This window comes from Stenella coeruleoalba (assembly GCF_951394435.1).
Source record: "Stenella coeruleoalba genome assembly, chromosome: 5".
Classification (NCBI taxonomy): domain Eukaryota; kingdom Metazoa; phylum Chordata; class Mammalia; order Artiodactyla; family Delphinidae; genus Stenella; species Stenella coeruleoalba.
This window is the reverse complement of record NC_137150.1, coordinates 143725495-143751743: the sequence shown is the minus strand read 5'-3', so window position 1 is coordinate 143751743 and position 26249 is coordinate 143725495. Positions and strand designations below refer to the sequence as shown.

The 26249-nt window shown below is 43.0% G+C and overlaps 1 protein-coding gene across 1 annotated transcript in view; it reads right to left on the bottom strand.

Annotated features, from left to right (window-relative positions):
- PCBP3 (poly(rC) binding protein 3) overlaps positions 1-26249 on the bottom strand; it is a 212807-nt gene that overhangs the window by 113831 nt on the left and 72727 nt on the right. The window contains exon 2 of the mRNA XM_079923040.1: positions 16241-16279. The gene's annotated coding sequence lies outside the window, so the exon portion shown is untranslated. The remainder of the gene's footprint in view (positions 1-16240; positions 16280-26249) is intronic.

Genomic DNA, 26249 nt, shown 5'->3' with positions numbered 1-26249 from the left:
TTGCGCAGCAAAGGAAACGATAAACAAGACCAAAGACAACCCTCAGAATGGGAGAAAATATTTGCAAATGAAGCAACGGACAAAGGATTAATCTCCAAAATTTATAAGCAGCTCATGCAGCTTAATAACAACAAAAAAAAACAACCCAATCCAAAAATGGGCAGAAGATCTAAATAGACATTTCTCCAAAGAAGATATACAGACTGCCAACAAACACATGAAAGAATGCTCAACATCACTAATCATTAGAGAAATGCAAATCAAAACTACAATGAGATATCATCTCACACCAGTCAGAATGGCCATCATCAAAAAATCTAGAAACAATAAACGCTGGAGAGGGTGTGGAGAAAAGGGAACCCTCTTACACTGTTGGTGGGAATGTAAGTTGATACAGCCACTGTGGAGAACAGTATGGAGGTTCCTTAAAAAACTACAAATAGAAGTACCATATGACCCAGCAATCCCACTACTGGGCATATACCCTGAGAAAACCATAATTCAAAAAGAGTCATGTACCAAAATGTTCATTGCAGCTCTATTTACAATAGCCCGGAGATGGAAACAACCTAAGTGCCCATCATCGGATGAATGGATAAAGAAGATGTGGCACATATATACAATGGAACATTACTCAGCCATAAAAAGAAACGAAATTGAGCTATTAGTAATGAGGTGGATAGACCTAGAGTCTGTCATACAGAGTGAAGTAAGTCAGAAAGAGAGAGACAAATACCGTATGCTAACACATACATATGGAATTTAAGAAAAAAAAAATGTCATGAAAAACCTAGGGGTGAAACAGGAATAAAGACACAGACTTACTAGAGAATGGACTTGAGGCTATGGGGAGGGGGAAGGGTAAACTGTGACAAAGCGAGAGAGAGGCATGGACATATATACACTACCAAACGTAAAATAGATAGCTAGTGGGAAGCAGCCGCATAGCACAGGGAGATCAGCTCAGTGCTTTGTGACCGCCTGGAGGGGTGGGATAGGGAGGGTGGGAGGGAGGGAGACGCAAGCGGGAAGAGATATGGGAACATATGTATATATATAACTGATTCATTTTGTTGTGAAGCTGAAACTAACATACCATTGTAAAGCAATTATACTCCAATAAAGATGTTAAAATGAAAAAAAAATAATAAAATAAAAAAAAAGAAATGTACATCCACAGGGGATAAAAGAAACTATATCTTGCACCATATTAAAAAAAATAGCTCAAAATGGATCAGAGGGGAAAAATGTAAAACCCAATACTATACAATTTCCAGGAAAAAAATAGGAAGTAATTTTTGTGACCTTGAGGAAGGCACGGAATTTTTGGTTGGACATAGAGCACTAACCATAAGAGGAAAACACTGGACAAATTTTACTCTCTCAAGGTTAAACACTGCTGTTTTGAAAGACATTGTTCAGAAAATAAACACTCAAACCACACTTTGGGAGAAAATATTTGGAAAAGATGTACCTCATAAATGACTGGTATCTAGAGTATGCAACAAACCCTCACAACTCAATAATAATAACACAATTAGCACAAAAATTTTAATAGGAAAAATATTTGAACAGACATTTCACCAAAGAAGACACACAGATGGCAAATAAACATAGGAAAAATGTTCAATATCATCTGTCATCAAAAAATGTGAATGAGAACTATGAGATACCACTATACACCCACTAGAAAGAATAAGATTTTAAAAACTGATGTCGAGAGCTAACATTTCAAGAGCAAATGCTTGTGGAAATGCCAAATAGTGCAGTAACTTAGGAAAACAACTCTGGCGTTTCTTACAAAGTTAAACACACACTTCTTATATGACCTAGAAAAGCCCACTCTTAGGTATTTACCTGTTAAAAACGAGGACACACATCCACGTAAAGGCCTATGTGAGAAAGTTTACAGCAGGTTTATTCATCATCTCTGAAACTGTAAATCTCCAAATGTCCACCAATCAGTGGATGGATAAAAAAATTGCAGTACATTCATTAAATGTGACAATAACAACATGGATGCATCTCAAAAGCATTATGGGTAAGCAGAAAAAAAAAACAAACTCAAAAAGCTACATACCATGATTCCATTTATAGAATATTCTGAGGAAGTAAAATTGCAGATACAATAAACAGATCAGTGTTTGGGGCTTGAGGTGAAGGGAGAAGGTGCATGAGGGAATTTGGGGGTGGGGAAAATATTCTATATTATGACTGTGTTGATAGCTAATATCTGCATATGTTTGTCAAAACTCATAAAACTGTATCCCTAAAAAAAAGTGAATTTTATACTACATAAATTATATGTCAATAAACTTGATGTGAAAATAAAAAAATAAGATGACTTCCATTAAGGATAAACATAAAGAAATCTATACCTAGGTACACCATGGCGAAACTATATAACACCAAAGACAGAGAAGATCTTAAAAGTAACCAGTTTCAAAAATTCCTTGAAATGAGTATCATTTAGATTAAAAGGTAGCTTCTCCACAGCAACGGAAGCCAAAGACAGCAGAATATTATGGTTGCCAACTCCAAGAAAGTAACTTTCCACCCAGAAAGTTAAGAAATATCTTTCTTAAATATCTTTTAAGAATTAAAGTGAAAGATAATTTTAAAGTTATTTCAAGACATTTTTGTTTTATTTGCTTTCAGCTAAGAGTGGGAACTGTTACCAGCTGCTCTGTTACTGAATTTTCAGCCCCTACTAAAGCCTGAACTAGGTTCCATGGCAAGTTCCATCTATGCCTTTAGGGCACTGAGAGGTATGCTCAACATAAAACTCATGAGGATTTTCAAGCTGTAACAAGAGAAAAAATGAAAATTTAAAAAATGCTACTGAAAACTTAAAATAATTTCTAGGAGTCATAAATAGAGACACTGGCAGATTTTGGTAGATTTGCAAGCCAAAATTAAACAACCATAGAGAAGGAAATAAGGCAGTGAAAAAATAATCACAAAAAAACACAAAAAACAAAAACCTCCCACTGGCAAGAATCCAACAAGTAAGTCAACACACTAGACTTCCAGAACAGAACTGAAAAGATTTGTTGGTTTTTCAACATTAATTTTTTACTGGATACTTGAAGTATTCCTACGATACCCCTTTTCATTATGGCACTATCATATATGTATTTAACAAGGTAAAGATATATCACTGCTCTTGAACATGTAAACAAAGTTTTTTCCTAAAGAAGAGTATGTTGCATGCCAATTTTTCCCATTAGAACTGATTTTAATTTTTGAAAGCAATCTTAGGTAAAACAACTTCAGAATGACTTATTAAATAAAATATGTTCTGAACATTACAAATAAAACAAAAAAGGAAAATAAAGAAGGTTTTCAGTTTAAAATTGTTTTCTACTAACACTGTCACCATGATGCACTTTAGAAGTAGCAGCATCTAAAGAACAAGAAGAAATGAAGAGCAAAGACAGTGGTGGGGCGTGAGCACATCTAAACGGACAGTGACGGTGTAATATAAAGAGGGTTGCATGGTGTTAAATATACAACAACAGAGAATGAAAATAACATGTGAGTCAGGAGAGGATAACCAAAGATAAAGTATTTTAAGATTCTTGTATCATTTGGGATATGGTTAAAGATACTGATTAACTTTAAACATTAATAAATCAAGTACACATGTAAGACAAAAACGAAAATAAGAGAAACCGAAATTATACAGTGAAGGAGAAAACTGATGAAGAAAAAAATAATCTGTCAATCAAAAATGTGAAGAAAAGAGTAAAAATAAACATTAAAAAGTTGAACTAAACAGAAAGCCCAAATTAAGATTGTAGGAAGGAATCCAAATCTATAAGTAATTAAAGTACATGAAAGTAAACTAAACTCTCCAATCTGTAAAAGACAAAGATGGTCAGAGGAAAAAAAATTCCACTGGATACCATCTTGAAAGATACAGCTAAAACATACAAAGAGACTGAAAGAATGAGGAAGAAAAATATATACTGGGCAAATATATCAGAGAAAATTTACTTTAAGGCAAAGATGCAAGACCAGATATAGACCACATCACGTACAGATAAAAGGGCTCAATTTATTAGTAAGATATTACAACAGTTCCAGACGTGCATGTACCCTCCAAGAAAGTGTCAACATTTTATACAAAGCAGAAATGAACAGAAATGTAAGAAAAAGACAAACTTACAATCATACTGGCAGATTTAAACACAGCTCTCACAGTGATTGATGTATCAGTTAGAGAAAAATATTTAAAAGGATAGAAAAAATTTAAACAAGATTTCCAAGCTTCATCCAGTGGACATACATAGATCTTACACTCCAAACCAGTGGAATATGTTCTACTTTGAAGTACAGAACATTTCTGATGCTCGATCACACATGAGCCATCCTCCATGCACGTGAAAGACGATGAACACAGAGACCACCTTGCCAACAATGCAGTGAACCAAGAAATTAAAATATTGAAAAATATTGTATATATAAATAACAATGTACATTTTTAACATAATATATATATTTTAACAAAGTAATTCAAAATTTTATTGATTATACTCCATTTAAAGTTATAAGATAATGGCTGTATTTCCCTATGCTGTACAATATATCCTTGTTGCTTATCTATTTTTTTTTAACTTTTTATTTTATACTGGAGTATAGTTGACTAACCATGTTGTGTTAGTTTCAGGTGTACAGCAAGGTGATTCAGTTATACATATACATGTACCTATTCTTTTTCAAATTCTTTTCCCATTTAGGTTGTTACATAATATTGAGCAGAGTCCCCTGTGCTATACGGTAGGTCCTTGTTGGTTATCCATTTTAAATACAGCAGTGTGTACATGTCAATCCCAAACTCCATAACTATACCTCCCCCACGCCCCTCCCCCCTGGTAACCATAAATTCCTTCTCTAAGTCTATGAGTCTCTTTCTGTTTTGTAAATAGGTTCATTTGTGTCATTTAATGTTATTAACATATTTTTAAAACTCCATGTGTTTGGAATTGAGAAACACTCGTTAATAACTCATAAGTCCAAAAAGAAGTCATAGTAGAAACATAACAAAATTAAGGATTATAAAAGTACTATGTATCTTAATTTGTGCACTGCAACAAGCTGTACTTAGAAAGAAATGTTTCATTTTAAATGCTTATCTATATGAAAAGAATGCTGAATATCAACGAGCAAAAATCGAATATAAATTAGGAAAAGAAGAGCAAAATGAACCCCAAAAAGCAAAAGGAAGGAAATAAGAACAGAAGTTAATAAAATAAGAAAATAAATAGCCTGTAGAAAAAGATAATGAAAATTTTTTAAAAAACAAAAAAATGAAACTACACAAGTACTAAGATAAAATATGAGTGATTTTCTCTTTAATTTGAGTGTAGGAAAAGGCTATCCAGCTATGACTAAAAACCCCAGATGCAATAAAAGATAGATAAATTGAACTTTATAAAAAATAAAAATATTTGGCACGGCAAAATTGCCATGAGAAAATATTTATGACAAATAAATGGAAAAAAATATCTGCAATATATATCGCCATATTCTTCACAATGCCAATGTCAGAAAATTGACAGAAAAGCTGTGAAAATGTTCCAGATTAAAGGAGACTAGAGACCCCAGACAACCAAGTACAAGTGGGTCCAAGACCAGACCCTGGACTGCATCTGGACTGGATTTGGACTGGAAGGAAGCCGCACTGCCAGAAGGCACTGAACCCACAGAAGATACTGGAACACGGTCTGAGGGTCAAAGCCTGGTACCTGACTGCGTAAGAGAACATCCCACTCTTGGCAAACAGAAGCCCCTGTGCTCTAAACCCACAGGCCACTGCCAGACTCCTTGGAGACCAGCATCTCAGCAGCATCCCAGGCTCTCTCTGTCTCCTTAATCTTGAAAATTTGTTTCTTTACTAACTCCCTTTCAGGTTTTAAACATATTCAAATAGCTCCTGTTAAAAAACAAGCAGACAACTCTCCCCTAGACCCATGTTTTCAGAGTCAGACATTTAAACAGCCACCCACACGCTCCCTCTCCAGTGACCCTGGCATCCTCTGGCAGCACCGAGCTGAGTTTCCCTCTCAGGCACGCCAAATCCAATGGACATCTTCAGTCCTCACCTTACCATACTTTCTTCCCTCTCTACCTGGAAAAAAGAAATACGTTTTGCCATTCTCTGACATAAATCCTACTAATGTTTTCTTAGGTCAGTCTCCCAAGGCAATAGAAATAAAAACAAAAATAAACAAATAGGACCTAATCAAACCTCCAAGCTTTTGCACAGCAAAGGAAACCACAAACAAAATGAAAACACAATCTACAGACTGAGAGAAAATATTTGCAAATGATGCGAGACAAGGGCTTAAATTTCAAATATACAAACAGCTCATACAACTCAACAACAAAAAAACAAACAACCCAATCAAAAAATGGGCAGAAGACCTAGAGGGACAATTCTCCAAAGAAGAAATACAAATGGCCAATAGGCACATGAAAAGATGCTCAACATCTCTAATTATAGGGGTAATATAAATCAAAACTACAATGAGGTACCACCTCACACCAGTCAAAATGGCTATCATTAAATACTCTACAAATAACAAACGCTGGAGAGGATGCTGAGAAAACGGAACCCTCCTACCCTGTTGGTGGAAATATAAGTTGGTACAGCCACTCTGGAAAACAGTACGGAGATTCCTCAGAAAACAAAAAATAGAATTACCATATGATCCAGCAATCCCACTCCTGGGCATATATCCAGACAAAACTCTAATTCAAAAAGATACATATACCCCAATGTTCACAGCAGCATTATTCACAATAGCCAAGACATGGAAACAACCTAAATGTCCATCGACAGATGAATGGATAAAGAAGATGTGATACATATATACAATGGAACACTACTCAGCCATAAAAAAGAACGAACTAATGCCATTTGCAGCAACATGGATGCAACTAGAGATTATTATACTGAGTGAAGTAAGTCAGAAAGAGAAAGATGAATACCATATGCTATCACTTATATGTGGAATCTGAAATATGACACAAATGAACCTATCTATGAAACAGAAACAGATTCACAGACGTAGAGAACAGACTTGTGGCTGCCAAGGGGGAAGGGACTGGGGGAGGGATGGAGTGGGAAGTTGGGGTTAGCAGATGTAAGCTATTATATATGGAATGAATAAAAAACAAGGTCCTACTGTATGGCACAGAGAACTGTATTCAATATCCTATGATAAACTGTAATGGAAAAGAATATTTAAAAAATAATGTATATATATGTAAAACTGAGTCACTTTGCTATACAGCAGAAATTAACACAACATTGTAAATCAACTGTACTTCAATTAAAAAAAAAAACTTCAACTTCACTGATAGAGAAAAAAACAAAAAGAAAAACCGTTTGCACCAGCGCACAGTGTTACCTTGGGCTATAACAGGCACTCTCCAAGACTGCTTGTGGAAACGGAAAATGGCCCAATTTCCTGGAAGATAACCTGGCCATGAGACTTGAAGTCTGAACTTCATACCATTTAATAGTGGTGAAGTGAAGGGGTTACGAGAAGGTCTGGAAGGGGAGCTCTGGACTTGACTCTGCTCTGGTGCTGACTTCAGTTTCTTTGCTGACAAAACAGGCTAATCAGAGGCCTTGGAGAATTGTGGGGACCCAGGGAGGAACTTCTGCCTGGAACACAGCAAATACTATGACCATCTTCTCATACGGTCCTACATTTACCCCTGGAAAGACCCTGGCGCTCCCTGCCCTCTCCGTAGAAGCTTAAATGGCCTGAACCTCCTGCTCTGGGACGGGGCAGGACAGGTAAGGAGACCCAGTCTCACAGATGGAGAAGCAGCACAGACGGGGACAATGACCTAGCCAAGGTGCCAAGGTCACAGGGTGATCCGGGAGAAGGGCTGCAAGCAGAACCAGTCTCCAGACCCCCAGGCTGACTCCACTGGCCCAGGAGGGATCCTACTGGAAGGTTCTCTTCCCATGATTTTCACCCACACTCTGCCGAATTAATACAGGGGACAATGAGAACAGCTCACTGCTGTGCGCCCAGGGACAGCTGCGCTCCAGCTGCTCCAGCCCGCTGGCTGTGGCCTGAGGCCTCAGCTCCACACAGAAGGAGCACGTGCGCTCAGAAAGGCGTGCTAGGATGCAGAGCCGGGAGACAGGTGGGTAAAATCAAGCACAGGGACTCGGTTACAGGGGATGATAGCCTTGTGCCCTGAAAGAGTGAAACAGCCAGAGCTCTCGGAAAAGGTGAAGGCCCACACTGAAAACCTCTTTCCAGTTCAGTGTTACTGGAGCGTACCAATGGTTACTCCTCACATCAAAGAGAAGACAGCCTCCCTGATGCCAAAGCGCTAAACCGGATGGTATAACCCATAAGTGCCACTTGAGTTCCGGAGAAAGAGCATGGAGGCCTGAATGAGCAGAGCTGGTGTGTTTAACTGGAGAAGTAGAAGCATCCTTGGCCCTGTGGCCGTGCAAGACACTCCCCGGTAAAGAAAACACCAGGCTGCCCTAACCAAGGCTGAAGGTGGGACACAGCCCTCCACCCCGGGGCACACCTAACCCCCTCTCGCCAGAGCAAGGGTTAAGCCGCCAGCTGCTTACTGAACGCGTGGCACGTTTGTAAATAAAGCAGAGAGGCTGGCTCCTGCTTGTCTGAAGTATACCCAGCGGCCACCCGTCCTCCAGCCCCGCACGCCTCCCCGGCCCCAGGGGCCAGCCACACAGCTTCAGCTCCATCACTGTTTCTGCGCGCAGGGCCGCCAGACAGCCTGGCCACACGCAGGCAGTGGAGGGAGGAAGGAATGAGTCATCCCATGAAAACCTATCAGCCCTTCACGCCAGGCTGCTCTGGGGCAACAGCACTCGCCAGCGTCTCCAAGAGCAGAAAAAAGAGCCCAGACTGAACATGCTCGACGGAAAAAGAAAGAAAAGCCAAGAGAAGGAAGGGAGGGAGGAGGGAGGGAACGGGTGCCTTAAGACCTCGGTGGGCCCAGTAGGGCAGCGCCCCAGGGCAGGTGCCAGGTCTGTGAGACACCTGGCGGAAGGAAGAGCGAGTCAGAACCTTGGAAGGGAGGCAGGGGAGCCGCAGAGCAGCCCCGCGCCGGCTGCAGCCCCCGCACTTCTCCTTCGCTCCTCGAGCTCCTCCAGAGGATGGGGAAACGCCTTCCCTCTCGGAGCACGAGCTCTGCGTCTCCACGATTCCAACAGTGGCTGGTGCCCACTGCCGCCCCGTCCTGCAGGCCCTGCTATCTTGGCGTGGCGGGTGGCGGGGCGGGGGGAGGGGGCAGGAGGATGCACCACAGATGCCAGAACCGCTGCCAGCGAGACCCCGGGACAGGGCCCTGGCAGAGCTCCTGGGGGTGGGAAGCGGCCAGGTGGGGCTCCCTCCCTCCCGACATCCCGCCCTCACAGCCGGTGGGCTCCTCTGCGGTCCTCTCCTCACACTTCACACGCCTCATCCCTGCCTGTGCAGACGGCTGGCCGTTCTCCTAGACCCCTCTCCCTCCTCCGTGCCAGCAGAGCTGTGGCTGCACGGGGCTGGCCCAGCCTCCAGGGGTGTGGGACCACCGCGGCACACGGCTAGCGCACACCTGGTCCACAGACCGCTGCTGGCACACAGCTGTCCTGCGTTAACACTGCCGCAATCCACTGGTGCCACATAACACTGTTAGCATACAGCGGCCCTGTGGACTGTGACGCAGCTGGTATAACTCGGGCTTCTCATCCTGAAAAGGCAGCTGCTTGCCCCCCATCACGTCCCTTCTGTTTCCCACCGGCTGAGGAGTTGCAGCTAGAGGTCAAGACAACAGAGCAAGGGAGGACCACAGAGTGACAGGCCACCCAGAGCGTGGGGTGGGCGTGGCCTCTGGGCAGGGGGCCTCGTGGAGCCCAACCCATCCACCCCAGGCCTGTTACAGCCAAGGGAACCGGCCTTGACCACATTGAAGCCACCGTGTTTGGGGCGCACTGTGTGCCAGCAGAGTCCTGTCCCCCATGGGCTCAGCAGCTGCTCTCGGTACTCACGGCTCCACAGTAGCTGCCCTCAGGTCGGAGCCAGGCTCCCTAAGGCCCCAGGGCATTTCTCCCTTGGGTCGGACACAGAAACGTACAGAGCCTATCACCCTGGTCCAAACCGAAATGCTCACACTAACCTTTACAACAACTAGTGCTCACACGAACCCAATCCTAGTACTAACCTGAACTCCAGCCCTAACCCTATTATTAACCCTCATTCTAGCCCAAATAAAATACTGAAAAGGTATTACAATTGGAAGAGATTAAAAAGTATCAATAAGACCTAACAGGATTTATTCCAAGAATCAACTCTTGGAATTTCATCATTGGAATTCTCTACACTACACAATAAAAGGAGGAAATCCTGTGACTATCTTAATAACAGTAATGAGCATTTAGTAAAATGCAACTTTTATTTTTGATTTCAAAAAACAACTTAATAGAAGAGCAACAGAAGGAAACTTGTGTAACTTGATGAACACGATGTACCAGACAGCCAGCCACGGCAAGCACTGTGAAGTTCACGGTGAAAACATTTGGGTCAAGTCAGGAATAAGTCAAAATTCAACTGACAAACCTATTGCAGTTAAAGCGTGGCCGCATGCAATATATAAAAATTGATATCTTGCCTATACATTATTAAATATTAGAGAATGTAATAGGAAAAATTCCAATAAATAGATACTATAAATAAGTTAGAAAAGAGCTCAAAAGAGAAAACCTACAGCAAGAAAGCTATAAAACATAACTGAAGGCTAATAACGGAATAAATGAAGAAATAGAATATCTTCCTCTTTTAAAAACTGAATATTGCTAAAATATCAGCTGTTTGCCATTTAAATCATAGGCTGATGCATCTGAAGTGAAATCCCAGTCTGATCAGCTTTCTAACTTGAAAATCATCCTAAAGTTCATCTAGAAATTGAGTACCAAGAATAGCCCAAATAAATATACCATCAAACTAAAATAATTAAGGCAGTGCACCAGCACAAGAGCAAACAGATCAGTTCGAGAATTCGGAAATAGACACTAGTATATACAACGTTATCATATAAGATGCACACATAGGACAAAAGCAGCAGCACAAATCACTGGGAAAATGAAGTAACTTTTAATAAATAGTGTTTTCAATATCTGTAAGCAAAAATAACATATATTCACCCAATAACATATATCAAATTAAATCCCAAGTGGATTACACATGTCGATGCAAAAAGTAAAAGCAGGAAGGAAAACAGAAGTGACTACCCACATTTCAGGAGGGGAAAGCATTTTCCAAATGTACATGTGCCATAGACGATGACGTCACAGAGGAAGATACTGATGCAGTGGCTCCAGACGCCAACGCCACATTAAAAGGTGAACGACTCTTTGGGGAAAATAAGAGCCGCAAACATAAAAGCTGAATGTCTTCAGTGAAACACGAGGAAGGACACACCAGCTCTAGTTGAAAGCTCAACCCGCTTGTACTTCTTTTCGGCTTTTAGAGACACACAAAGCCCCAGGTTTTCAGGGGCCAGGAGCCCAGGCACTCACGCTGCCATAATCTACCGTCTCGAGAGCGACTGGGCGATCGCACATTACGCCTCTTTTAAAATGTCCCTCTCCTCTGACCCGGGATCGCACGTGCGCAAACACCGCAATACTGCCTCGGGAAGGGGGAGACTGCCGTATTACGCACAAGGAAACTCACCTCACGACTACCGGTACTAGTGCCAGATCTGAAAACAATCCAAATATTGAACAGAAGTGGAGTGATTGAACAAAATAACACCTACATCCCTATAGTGGAAACTATGCAACCTTTTAAAAATAATGTTTTCAAATGGTAACGTGGAACATTTTGCCGTATACCATTCTGTTTAAAAGCAGAGCACAGAAGTATGCATGCAGCGTAACCCCAGAGGCAGAACCTGGAGTGAAACAGACCAAAATGTCCGCAGCAGTGCCTTGGACCCCGTAGTCCCCAAGCACCGACCATCAGCGGGGTCCTCTCTGAGCACCGAGAATGTGCTGTGCGTCAAGGCGGGCTCACGCGTGGTGGGGAGCGGGGGAAGCAGGAGGAGGTGACGCACAACAAACATGCAAAACCAGGAGAGCACAGGGTCCTGGAGCCTTTGAAAGAACACAGCACCAGAAGGGGCGGCCCTGCTGGCCTCAAGCTGCAGCGCTCAGCTCCCCAAGGAGAAAGATCTTCTACCGGATTCGGCAAGGCAGGGGCCACGCGGTCTGGCCAAGTGGTGAAGACACAGCCCCGCTGGGAGGGCCAGATGGCCATGCAGGGGAGCTCGGCCCGGCAGAAGCAGACAGCGGAGGGGCTGGGGGGCTGCTTTCAAATTCTGGGGTGTGAAACAGCATTTGCAATATAACCTTTTACTTTTTATTTTTAACACAATTATAAATGTACGTAGTTTTAACAGTCAGAGTCCCACAGAGCTGATGGGGAGCCGCGCCGCCGGCCCTCTGCCCACCTCTGCCCCGCAGACGTCTTGCTCCTTTTCCCTCTTTTCTATTTCTCTCCTCGGTTCCAATGACCGGCTTTGTATGGCTCTTCTTGACTCCAGGATCTTGTGTGTCACCCACTAGCTTCCTCCTAGAGCCTGAGGATGAACCTCCACCCCACCCACACCCTCCCCCCATCCCTCCAAGTGCTACACCTCCGCCCACCGGCTGTCAGCACGGACCACAGGCAGCGGACCTGCTCTTCACACCTCACACTGCATCTCCCTCTTGTACATGTGTTTCCTGGAGTGAGTGAGAGGCTTGCTTGTTGCATAATTTTCTATGTACTTGGTGTTACTTTACCTCCAAACTCTCAGCCAGGGACCCACCGGCCTCTGACCCCTCAAGCACAGCAGGAGGCAGCCCACGATCTGCTCCTGGAGCCTCATCCCCCTGCCCCACCACCCGAACGGCAGCACCTGAGCCCGTCAGCCTGCCTGCTCCACCAAGCCGCGCCCAAAGGCCCACGCCAGGCTGCCAGTGCTCTGGGGGCCGGCTGGGTAGGGGCTGGGGCCACAGGGCTCCAGATCCACTTGAGCGCGGCCCCACCTCCTGTTTAGGACAGTCCCCTCTGCTGTGCCCGGGGCCTCCGCTCCACCCTCCAGCCTGCAGCCAGGGTGGGGAAGCGGTTTGTCCAGGTGTGGGAGCGGGGGCTGAGAGTCTGACTGCTTTTTAATCAGGCTTTCCACAATTTTCCTATTTCCGCTTTTCTCCTTGAATTACGAGGCACGGTCATCAGCTGAGACTGAAACCTGATTACATTAGAAATCTGAGGAAGAAAGATCAGATGCGCAAGAAGGGCCTCAGATAAAAGCACACCTTACTAGGGGTTGAGGCGAGGCTGGGTTGGGGCGGGCTTGGGGTCCCCCAGGGCCTTGGCCAGTCTTCAGGGCTGCATGGTCTCCAACACCACACTGCTGTTGCATGGAGGGGACAGTGGAGGGACAGGAAGGACCAGGGGTGTTTGTGAGAAGGTGATTACAGGGCTGCCCCGTGAACCGCAGGCTGCAGGTGGAGGGTCACCAAGAAGGACGCGGGTAATGTGGGGGGAAGGAGGCCCTGATGGAGGAGTCCCAGTCGGGGGGCTCTGTCTGCCCTCACTATAGGTGAGTTTTAAAGTTCTTTTTCGTATTTTCCAATTGTGTAGTGAAAATCGTTATCTTAATGCAGGGCCGGGGGCGGGAAGCCTAGAAAGCCAATAATCTTTCTCAGTATTACAAAGAATAAAAGACTTCAAAGTAAATAAAAATTTCAACAAGGTTTTCGTTATCACTATTTGCTGATTCCCTGATCTTAGTGTGGCCGAAGGCCTAGCCCCGAGCTGGGCGGGGGCGTGGGGCGGGCTGTGGGAGCCCAGGTCCCCGCTAAACAAACCGGGGTCAGGGTCCCAGCCGGATGTGAGCACAGGCACACAGGGCGGCGGGGAAAGGCCTATCTGCAGCTGCTCCACGGAAGACTGCCCTTTGCCCAACTCTAAGGAAGTGTGGAAAGTTCTCGGAAGATGTGCAAATGGAAAAACAAGTTCTTCCGGAGCCACCACATCCTCTGGGGAACATCCACTGCAGATGAGTTCCCTTCTGGCTCATCACCCCCTACTCCCACCCAGGAATCCCACAGGAAGACTCTGCAGGGTTCAATCGAGATTGAGATTGCCAATGGAAGCGGACTGATCTCTGTTCCAGCCAGCTCAGTGCCCCTAACAGCTCCCTCCCCGCTCACAGAAGAGGCCACAGGTGCCCTATAAAAAGCCTGCTGCCTTTCCTTAACCAAGCCTCAGGGGATTTGCAGTCCTGTGGAATCACAGTCCTGCCAGCTCGCACTGCCCAGCTATCTCTGCCTCTGCCTGGGTGCCGGGGCCTCCTCTAGCGCCCACACTAGGCCCTTGGGGCCATGCACACGCACAGGGGGAGTAGCCTGGGCCAGCCCACCCCATCCAAGCATGCTGGCTGTTTCCAGAACTGCAGGCCGGTCAGACTGCCCGGCCTGCCAGGGGGAGGGATGTGGGCAACACCAAAGTCTAGGGGAGAGAGGCCCAGCACACACAGGGTGTTGTTTATATGCCTGAGTTCCAGAGGCCCTTCCCTCGGGATTTCTGTGAAAATTAGATCCAGATTTGCACAATTACAAAGTTGGTCCCAAGCCAGTTGGGATTTGGATGTCCTCTAAGAAGCAGGTATTATAACAGCTTTAGTTTGCAAAAACAATCCAACACGGAGAAAAAAGACTACCCGCTCGCCGCTCCCACACTCACAGCATTGCCCGCAGTGAGCAAGGGCCCCCGTGTGTCCCCGCTGCCCTCATCTCTGGGCCCCGCCCCTATGCTCGCTGGCTCCCCTGGGCCTGGAGCCCTTCACCTGCCACCACCCACAGGGGCCACCCCGGTGCCTCCGAGGCTCTGCTCAGATGCCCCTTCCCAGGAGTCGCCCTGACCCCCATCCACTGCCCGTGCAGCCCCGACCCCGACCCTTCTCTGTTCCTCCCTGGCAAGGTCACCACCCGGCACACTACGTGACACATCTGCTTATTACTTTTATGTTGTGTGACCCCCACAGATGTAATACAGGAAGCTGGGATTCCAGGAGCGTGGCTGGCCCTATCAATATGTGCTGAAGGAATGAAAGCGCAATTAAGGTCTTTGCTCAAGCAATTTGTTACCTAAGAACTTTCCCCTTCAACTATCGGGCGTCCAGTCACCCACCCGCCCTAAGTCCCCGTGTGCACATGCTCCCTGACTCCTCGCCACCGTCTCTCGTGTCTCCTGAGGGGACTGCTGGGCACAAGACCGGAAGGTCACTGTGGTGCTCATAGCGAGCGCTCTCCGATCAGGATGGGCTGAGCCCAGGACCCCGCGGTGGCCTCTCGGGGCTGCAGTCAAGGCCACCAGGAAGAGAAGGGCAGACACCGAGTCTGGAGCCCGCATCCCGTCATCAAGGTAGCTCCCACTTATCCTGCCATCGCAATGTGGACGCGGGCCCGTGAGGTCGGAGGCCTTGGCTCAGACTCCCGTCTCACCACCCACAAGCACAGAGACGTCGTCTCCCCGAGCCTTGAGAAGTGGGCAGAACAAAAGCACCTGCCCTGCAGGGCGCGGTGAGGGGCTCGTGTGAGCACAGCCGGCACTGCATGACATCAGCCGCCAGCCTGAACACACCAGCCTTCCGGGCAAGACCACTGAACACTTCTAGAAAATAACAGTTATAAGCTGTAGAAAAACAAAGGCCTCTTAAGGATAAATTTAAAAGGAATCCTTTCAAGGTAGTTTTGCAAAACTGGAGTCACGGCCACAAAGAGGTGTCCGTGGGGCCTGGACACGATGCCATCACGGCCACAGCACACACGTGTCACTGCTGTAACACGGGACAAAGGCACCGTCCACTCAGCCCATGCTAACAACTGGCTCCCAGGCCCCTGCTGGACAGTTTAGTCAGGTTGACTCTGAAGAAGAAAGGTTAGAACAAAAGGAGGAAACTCCCTCTTTTTAAATATTGGTTCTACAGAAGCCAGAAGGGATAACGTGCACATCACGGACACTGCTGCTGCACCTGACCTGTAACACATGCCTCGTGTGACATGAAACCAGGCCATAAGGAGAGTCAGCAAGACACATGGCTTCATACGCAAGCAAGACCTTACAACTCAACTGACGTGGAAAGAATCCCTTAATTTAAAGACATACCTCTCCAACGGCATCATGAGAAGACTACTTACATGGAACCATGGGAAGAGCTTCTCTGTCTGTAGGCAGCCCTGTAAACAGGTTAAAAAAGTTATTATAACTGGAAATCATAGGTAGAAAATAACCCAAAGAATGATCTATCATCTTAGATATCAAGTCTTATCAAACTAAATAAATTTTTAAAAGAATGTAGTCATAAATCAGTTATTTGGAAGGAGAAAGGCAGTCTCCAAGAGAAAAAATTCCATGAAAGGTGGTTAGATTCTAAACGGCGTCTGGAACTTAAAAGATACCAATAAACGCTCAGAGCCCAGGCTCCCCTGAACCCTGGCCCACGGTCCTAAACCTGATGGAAGTCTAGGGCAGCGTTGACCCCCAGACCCCTTTAAGTCTGTGGGAAGCAGTAAGGAGAAGCCCACGATGAGGTGTAGGTAGGACCCCCCACCCAGATGCCCACCCACATGGTCTCAGTTCCAAGTCTGAAGAGTGCTCTGCCCAGACAGCAGGACCTCCGAGCCCGGCCTGTGCAGACTCTACGGGCAGGTAAATAGCTCTGCCCGAGCCTCCTCCAGGCAACCCAGAGGCGTCTGTCCAGTGAGGACTGAAGACCAGGCAAACGTTTGACACATCCACTTCCAGCCATGACAGAAGAGGAGGAACCAGAAGAGGAGGAACTCTCCAGCCTCAAACAATGAAGAACCAGCCAAAAGACATGAGACAAGGGTGTTCAGACGTGGGACAACAGGGAGCACAGGACAGTGACTCCGAGGGAGGAAACGCATGTGATGCATCCTGGTTGCCCAGCCTACAGCTCTGGGAGGGTTATGAGGCCACAGTGCAGGAAGGGGGAACCTAGGCAAACCTGGGGGAGTCCTGAGATGAGGAAACAGCTGAGGTTCAAGGAGGCAACAGCAGCGAGAATCAGCAGGGCAGAGGACCAGAAAGGAGAGAGCTGAGAAACGCTCCAGAGACGGGTGGGGGTTCGCTTGGGTCGTTGCCAGGACACTGACCAGCGCGTATGCCTGAGGCCAGGGAAGGCGCAGCAGTGAGAAGCAGGACAAAGGATCGCTGTGACTGCCGCAGCTCCAGGAACGGACCACACTCCCAACAGCCAGACTAGGGAACCTGTGACACGGGGGCCACTGGGCTTGGCACTTGGAAGAGCACAGCCCCGGTGGCAGGGGCACATGAGCACCAGACTAAACTAGGTACAGCCTAACAGTGCTCAACAAGCCACTGAAGGGTCTAAACTGTCCAAGTAACAAATACATTTGAAGAGGAAAGTTTAAAATATTTAAAAGGATACAGAGCCCCACAATATACAATCATGATGTCTTTCATTCATTTAAAAAATACCATGGATGCAAAGAAGCATGAGAATATATCTCATAATGAGGATAGTTGATCAGTAAGAAAAAGAACCAGAAAATTACCCAAGGAAATAATTAGCACATACGGTCCTTAAAACAGCCATTATAAACACATTGTATATGTTCCAGAAGATAGAGGAAAGCATAACATGTAGGAGAGACATGAAGAGCATTTTTAAAAAGACCCAAAGCAAACACCTAGAGATGAAAAATAGATCTGAGATGAAAAATACACTAGGTGGCATTAACATCATATCACACTAGAGAAGGAAAGATTAGTCAATGTGCAGACAAAGCAACCCGTGCAGACAGAAATGGTCTCAAATGAAACACAGGGAAAGACTCCCTCTTCCCTAAAAACACAGAAATATTTGTGTAATTTAAAACTCAGGGGGGAAGAACAGGATGGGACAAAAATGTATTTAAAGAAATAATGACAAAAAAATTTCAAAAATTGATGAAAATTATGAACCCATAAAGCCAAGAAGGTCAACAATCCCCAAGCAAAAGAAAACATGAAGAAAATCAAATCAAGTTACATCGTAATCAACTTACCCAAAGAGGAAATCTTAGAAGCAGCCAGAGAAAAAAGAACATTACGTACAGAGGGACAAACACAGACGTGGCGGACAAGGACTTCCCAGAAACAATGCAAGCCAGAAGTCAATGGGATGACATCTCTAAAGTAATGAAGGAAAAACTGTCAACCTGAAATACCATGAACAGTGAAAACAACTTTCAAATACAAAGACAAAATGAAGACTTTCTCTAATAAACAAAAGCTAAAATAATTCACCACCGACCCTTCTGAACTACAAGTAATATTAAAGTAAGTCCGTCATACAAAAGAAAAATGATATCAGAAGGAAATCTAGATCTATAAAAAGAAATGAAAAGCACTGGGAACAAAATTCATGAATAAATATGAGCCTTTTTTCTTAATTTGTAAGATTGTTTTAAAAGATAATGGACTATTTAAAGCAAAAATAATGACGATGTATTGTGGGGTTTATAGCAGTGTAGAAGTAAAATGGCATGACATAGTAACATAAAGGCCACGAGAAGTGAGATGGCAGATTTTAGGTTTTATACTATAAGTGAACTAGTATAATATTAATTGAAGACAGACAGTGATAACTTAAGGATATATGCAACGAATCCCAAAGCAACTTCTAAAAACAAAGTGATATAGCTAATAAGTTAGTAAAGGTGATGAAAGTGATCATAAATAGTAGTCAACCCAAAATAAGTCAAAAAAAAAAAAAAAGAGGATCTTATAGCAAATGGGACAAGTAGAAAACCAATAGCAAAATGATAGATTTAAATTCAATCATATCAATAATCATATTAAGTATAAGTGGTCTAAAACAACCTAATGAGAATAGAGATTTTTAAGACTGGATGAAAAACAGGACCTCACTATACAATATTTATAAGAAACCCACTTTAAAAATAAATATACAAATAGATTAAAATAAAAGGGATGGAAAAAGATGTACCATGCTAACCTTGATCAAAAGAAAGTTGGAATGGCTATATTAACATCAGAAAAAGTAGATGTCGGTGCAAAGATTATTATCAGAAGTATATAAAAAAAGGCATTACATACTAATAAAGAGGTCAAAACAACTAGACAGAAGGTCAGTAAAAGCTATAGGGAACTCAAACAACACTGTCACCCAGCTTCACATAACTGACATTTCTAGGGCACTCCATAAATAACAACACAATATACATTCAAGTGTTGGTGAGGACATGGAGAAATAAGCACCTTCATATTATTACTGGTGAGAATGTAAAACTGTACAGCCTCTGTGGAAAACAGTTTGCCAGTTCCTCACAAAGCAAAACACAGAATTATCATATGACTTGGCAATTCCACTCTTAGGTATACATCCAAAAGAACTGAAAAGGGAGAATCAAACAGATATTGTTCATAGCATCATTATTCACAATAGCCAAAATGCGGAAACAACCCAAATGTCCATCAATGAATGAATGGATAAACTAATTGTAATATGTCCAAACAATGGAATATTCTGTGGCCATAAAAAGCAGTGAAGTGCTGATACATGCTATAACTCAGATGAACCTTGAAAACATCATGCTCAAAGAAAGAAGCCAGACATAAAAGGTCACATATTGTATGATCCCGTTTCCATGAAATACCCAGAATAGGTAAATCCAGAGATAGAAAGCAGATTAGTGGTGTCCAGATGATGAGGAAAGGGCAATATGGAGAGGGATTACTTAGTGGGTGTGGGGTGTTTCTCTGGGCTGATGAAAAAGTCTCAGACTTTGAAAAGTCTAAAACTGGGTGGTGGTTGCACAACACTGTTGAATTCACTGAATGTCACTGAATTGTACACTTTAAAATGATTAATTGTGTAGTATGTGAATTTCACTTCAGTAAAAAGAAAATAAATAATATAATATAATATAATAAGGGAATGTTAGGAACTATTGCATGCCAATAAATTTAACAACTTAAATGGAATTCTTAGAACAATAAAGCTATCAAAACTCACTCAAGGAAAACCAGATAACTCTAAATGTATTCAAGTTAAAAACCTCCCCACCAAAAAAAAGAGCCAATCCAGATGGCTTCAATGGAAGAAACACTCAAGGAAGAAATAATACCAATTTCTTAGTAACTTGTCCTGAAAATTGAATATAAGAGAACACTTTCCAAATCCTTCTATGAGACAAGAATTAACCTGATACCAAAACCAAAAAAAGACACTACAGGTAAACACGCCAATACTCCTCATAAATACAGAGGCAAAAACTCTTAAATTTTAGCATATCCAATCATACAATATAAAAAAAAATACATCATGACAAAGTGGATTTCAATCCAGAAAAGCAATTGATTTTATACTAAAAAAAAAAAAAATCAAGATACAGCCAACCTCATTTCATTGCACTTCACTTTATTGCGCTTCACAGATATTGTGTTGTTTACAAATTCAAGGTCTGTGCAACCCTGCATTAAGTAAGTCTATCAGTGCCATTTTTGCAATAGCATTTGCTCACTTAATGTGTCTATGTCACATTTTGGTAATTCTTGCAATATTTCAAACCCTCCACCAGCATAAAGATTACAACTCGCTGAAGGTTCAGATGATGATTAGCATTTTCTAGCAATAAAATATTTTTAAATTAAGGTATCATTGCTTTCTAGACAGAATGCTATTGCACACTTAATAGCCTAAAGTATAGTATAAACATAACTTTTATATGCACTGGGAAACAGAAACAATTCATGTGACTCGCTTTATTTCAATATTTGCTTTATTTCTGTGGTCTGAACCCAAACCCACAGTATCTCTGAGGTATGCCTGAGACCATTTATACGCGTGGACCATATAGACAGAAAAAAAGAAAAACTATATAATGATCTCAAAAGATACAGAAAAAGCATTTGACAAAATTCAATACCACTCATGAAAAACAATCCTCACCAAACTTGGAATATAAGAGCACTTTTTGAACCTGATAAAGGACCTCTAGTAAAAACCTACACCTAACGTCACACATATGGGTAAAAGACTGAATGCTTTCCCCTAAGATCAGGGACAAAGCAAGGATGTCCCCTCTTAGCACTTCTGTCCAACCAGATGTCAATTGCACCAAGCTGATCTATCAATTCAATGCAATCTCAATCTAAATCAGAGTAGGCTAAAACAAAGAAAACAAAACAGCCAAAACAACTTTGAAAAAGAACAAAGTAGGAGAAGTTATTCCAAGATTTATTATAAAGCTACAGTCATAAAGATAAATAAATTGATCAAAGGAACAGAATAGCAAGTCCAGAAATAGTCCGCATGTTGTTAACCATGTTTTGTTTTGCTTTTGAACTTTTCGTGCTCTTGTGCTTTCACATCTGGGCCTTGCTGATTCAGGAGGAGCAGCCCTTCCAGAGTTAGCCAATTTCTAGAGGTAGGATAAACAACTCACCCTGGGGGCACCTTTCAAATACAAACCATCCAATTCAGAGCCCACACCCCAACCACCTCCTCTGTGGGGCCCTCACTCTCTGGGCCACTATCCACCCGACCTAATCACCCTAGGGTCAGGTACCAGACATCATGCCCATGGGCCTGCTGAAATTATTCAAACTAGCCAATCTTAAGTCTGCTGACCCTGCCTCACCTATTCTCTGACTCCTGACTGACCCTGGTGCTTCCCCATGTGGCCCTGAATGCCCCACCCTGCCTCCTGTTTCTAGGAGTATAAAGATCTGTGAGTATAAACTTCTTCCTTCATGCCAGTCATTTCCATATCTGCCTGTCTTACCGTTCCTGATTAAGTCAAATTCCAGGTTCCCTTAAAACACACAGATATATGGTCAATTGACTTCTGACAAAGGTTCCAAGGCAACTGAAGGGGTAAAGATATTCTTTTTAATAAATGGTGCTAGAACAACTAGATACCATATACAAAAAAGAAAAGGAAAAAAAAAGGACTTTGACATTTTCTTCACATCCTATACAAAATTAATTCAAAATATATCATAGACTTAAATGTAACAGCCAAAATATAAAACTTCCAAAAGAAAGAATAAGAGAAATGAGAATAAAAATCTTACAGACCTCCAGTTTTACAAAGAATTCTTGAGTATGATACAAAAGGCATGATGTATAAAAGAAAAAAACTGATAAGTGGGATGTCATGAAAATTTCAAACCTCTGATCTTCAAAATATACATAAAAATGAGAAGTCAAGCTACAAACTAGGAGAAAATATTTGCAAAACATGTACTCCATTAAGGACTGTCCAGAATATATAAAGAACTCTCGAACTCAACAAGAAAACAACCTAATTTTTTAAATGGGCAAAATGTTTGCTCAAATCCTTCACCAAAGAAAGCATGTTGATGGCAAATAAGCACATGAAAAGGTAGGCTGGTGGGAAAAGAGGAAAGTATGTCATCCAGACCAGCCAGAACCCAGCACAGGAGTGGAGCATGCATGCAGGTCACATGGAGATACTCTTCCAAATCCTGACTGTCAAGATGGAAGAAATCTAAAGAGAGACAAACTTCCCAGAGGGAGGCAGTGCACCAGGGACAGGAAGCCCAGGTTGGATCAAGTGCGCCCAGCAGCTTTCAATGCACAGAGGGGAGGAAGCACAGGGCCCCGGGAAAGTGAGCGGGGTGGGCACTGCCAAGGCCTCAGAGTGCACAGCAGGGGCTGGGGCAAGAGCACTGGACCGCCTCCGGCAGCTCCAGCCACAGGCTCCTCCCCACCGACTACACTCACTTCCCCAGGTGAATCTACGCAGTCTATAGCCTCAAACACTCTTTCTCCTCTTAATGATGACTCGAGGTAGTGCTGGTGGTCTCACACCGGGACACCCTTGGAACTGCAGATCCTCAGGATCTGCTCACGGTCCCAGTTTTTGCTAAATGGGAACGCACACCATGACAGATCTCAATAAAGGAAGAAGAGCGAATGCCACTGCTTTTACCCAAAACTAAATAGGCCATAGCAAAGATCTGACTTCAAGAGGACCAAATTTCCCCAGACTGGGGGATGGAGTGTCTCATTAACTCACCCCCTGCAACAGAGCACTTTCAGAGTCCTGCAGTGCCAACAAGAAGTCGGGGTAACTAGAGTTTAAAAGAGCTTCTGCGGGGAGGACGGGCAAGGATGATTCAGCTTCATTCCTATCACAGAATCCACCAATTCAATTACCATTTCTAAGTAATTACACTCCTGGTGATGGTCTCAGCAGAAAAGAGAAGGAGGCAGCCAGGGCTTGAACTTCTTTACTCCTCCACATCAAAAACTAGCATCTCAAGGCCAATGCATGGTGGTGACATGATCATCAAGGAACGCAGAGGCCAAGAGCCCGAGAGCCCCTTGCCTGCCCTCTGGCCTCGCATCATCCTGCATGCCGTGCCAGGCGTGCTCCCTGGCCTGCGAGAGCAGGTTTTCACCCGTCCCCACACCCGACTGCAAATTTCCTCCGCTTTGAAGTTCAGTGTCATGCTCACAGCAGCCACCCACGTCCCGGGATGAGGTAAGTTTTTGTTTCATTTTCCTATTTACGATAGCTCACACTCGATGTATATGAATACAGATGTGCACACCCATGTTTCAGTCTTTTTAAGTTATGCTGATGGGCTTTATTCACTACCAACTTGCAAGAATTGACAAAAGGATTTTGTTTCAATCTCAGTACAGGGACTTATTAAATTAAAATTTTAAACATTGTTATTTTTACTCTCTCAGTTTTCTGAGTGGGTCACTCTCATTACCAGAATCAGACACAAGAAATCTGCTTGGCCTTTCACCAGGGTATTGAAGTTGCCTAAAGTACATCTACTAGACTTTCTAGACAACTCCCTGAATACAAGCGTTTGACTCAGTGGTAGAGAGTCAGTTGTGCACGCCCCTGCCCTGGACCTCCCCGGGAGTGCAGGTGCTGAGCAACAGCAGGTCCTGGCAGGGACAGAAGCCATGTGCTCAGCCCTGCTCTTTACGACAACAATTTTAGATCCTCGCAGGACATGTGCTTATTCTCTGTGCAGAAAATTTAGGAAGTGCAGAAAAGCACAAGAGACATATTTAAAAGTACTTCCAATTCCCAGACAGAAGCACTGACAGCAGTAGAGTATATTTTCTCCTGGTAGTTTCTCATTGTAACATGCATTTACATATACTTCTTTAAAAATGAGACAGATTACATATGTTTTCAGAACAACGTACTATATTTGTCTGTAATATTTGCAGAAAATGTTCATAACAGCTTGTTTTAGCTTTTAATACTGTTTACTGATATTCAAAGAAACGTGTCTATGAAAATCAAACTTATCTATTATTTGAAATTACTTGCGTTGCTTTTATGCTTAGAATGATGTTTCTGCATATAAAAGATCAGACTAATTTTCACATAATTCTTCTCTAATATAAAAAATCTTATTTCTCCTATGACTATAAAAGCAGTGTATGTTCATTTAGGAAAATTTAGAAAATTCAGAAATGTGTGAAATCAGGTTTCAGCTGTGATCCCAGTTCTCAGAAATAGACACCATAAACCTTTGGTTGTACCTCCTTGAGGCCTTTAAAATACACACACACACACACACACACACACACACACACACACACACCCCTATATTTCATATCAAATACGCTGTTTTTACCTGTGTTTTGACCTCATATTCTGGGCTCATTTTTCCATGTCATGAATCATTCCTATAAACACTAATTGCTACCTAATACTCTACTATGTGTAGAAGTACAATAACTGATTTACTAAATCATCTATTATTGGGCATTTGGGGTGCTTCCAATTGTTAATTATTTAAATTAATGATGTAATGAACATCCTCTGTACATAAATGTAATGCTTATCTGATTGTTTCCTGAAGATAAGTGCTAAAGAGCAGCATTTTAAGCCAGGTGCCTAAATGTTTTTAAAGCTTGTGATACACACAAGGACAAAGGGCCCTCCAGAAACTGTCGCCCTTCAGTCACTTTCTGAGACACAAAATACTGACGTCTCAGAGTCTAGTCTCTGTGATTCCTTGCCAAAACTCCTTTGTATAAACCTTCTCAAGATATATGCCGACAGGACGGTCAGAGAATGATGTGTACGCGTTTGTCCACTAATAGGGAGGTTTGGCACCTTTTCGTGGTTGTTGGTATCTGTGTCCCTTTTGTAAACCACCTACTCAGTAGTCACCAGCAAAGCATCTAGATGAGAGTCAATGGAACACATGGGGATCATAAAAAAGGACACGTAACTAATTTACGGCCAAAGAGTCAACAAATTTAAGTAAATATATTGTAGAAAATAAGAAATTCAGGTGTTTTAAATATTAGAATTAAAATTTTTAATGACCTAATAGTAATCGAATTAAATTGGGAAGGAATCAATGTGAACTCAGGGCCACCACAAATACTTATGTGTAGCCCTGGAGTCAAGATTTTAGCCTCTAACACTACTTTCCACAAAAAGAAAAAAAAAATTCTTTGCTGTTTGTTTCTATGACTTGAGGCAGAAGATAGCAGAGGGCCTGAAACTGACAAATGACTCAAGAAAAAATAGAAAATCTGAATAGAGATAGATATAGATATAGACAATATAGTATAGATGATACACAGGTAGACATTTCAATGGAAGAGAAGTAAGAATCTAGAAGAGGGAAGTTTATAGCTATACAAGCCTACCCCAAGAAGCAAGAAAAATCTGAAATAAACAACCTATCCTTATACCTAAAGGAAATAGGAAAAGAAGAACAAACATAATTCAAAGTTATTAGAAGGAAAGAAATAATAAAGCTCAGAGCTGAAATAAATGAAGTAGAGACAAAAAAAAAAAAAAGATCAATGAAACTAAGAGCTGGTTCTTTGAAAAGATAAACATAATTGATAAACTTTTAGCCAGACTCATCAAGAAAAAAAGAGAGAAGGGTCCAAATGCATAAGATCAGAAATGAAACTAGAGAAGTTACAACTAACACCACAGAAATACAAAGGATCCCAAGAGACTACTATGGTCAACTAAGTGCCAATAAAATGGACGACCTAGAAGAAATTGACTAATTCCTAGAAACGTGCACTCTCCCAAGGCTGAACCGGGAAAATATGAGCAGGCCAATTTCCATTCATGAAACTGAATCAGCAATTTAGAGAAACTCCCAACAAACAGAAGTCTG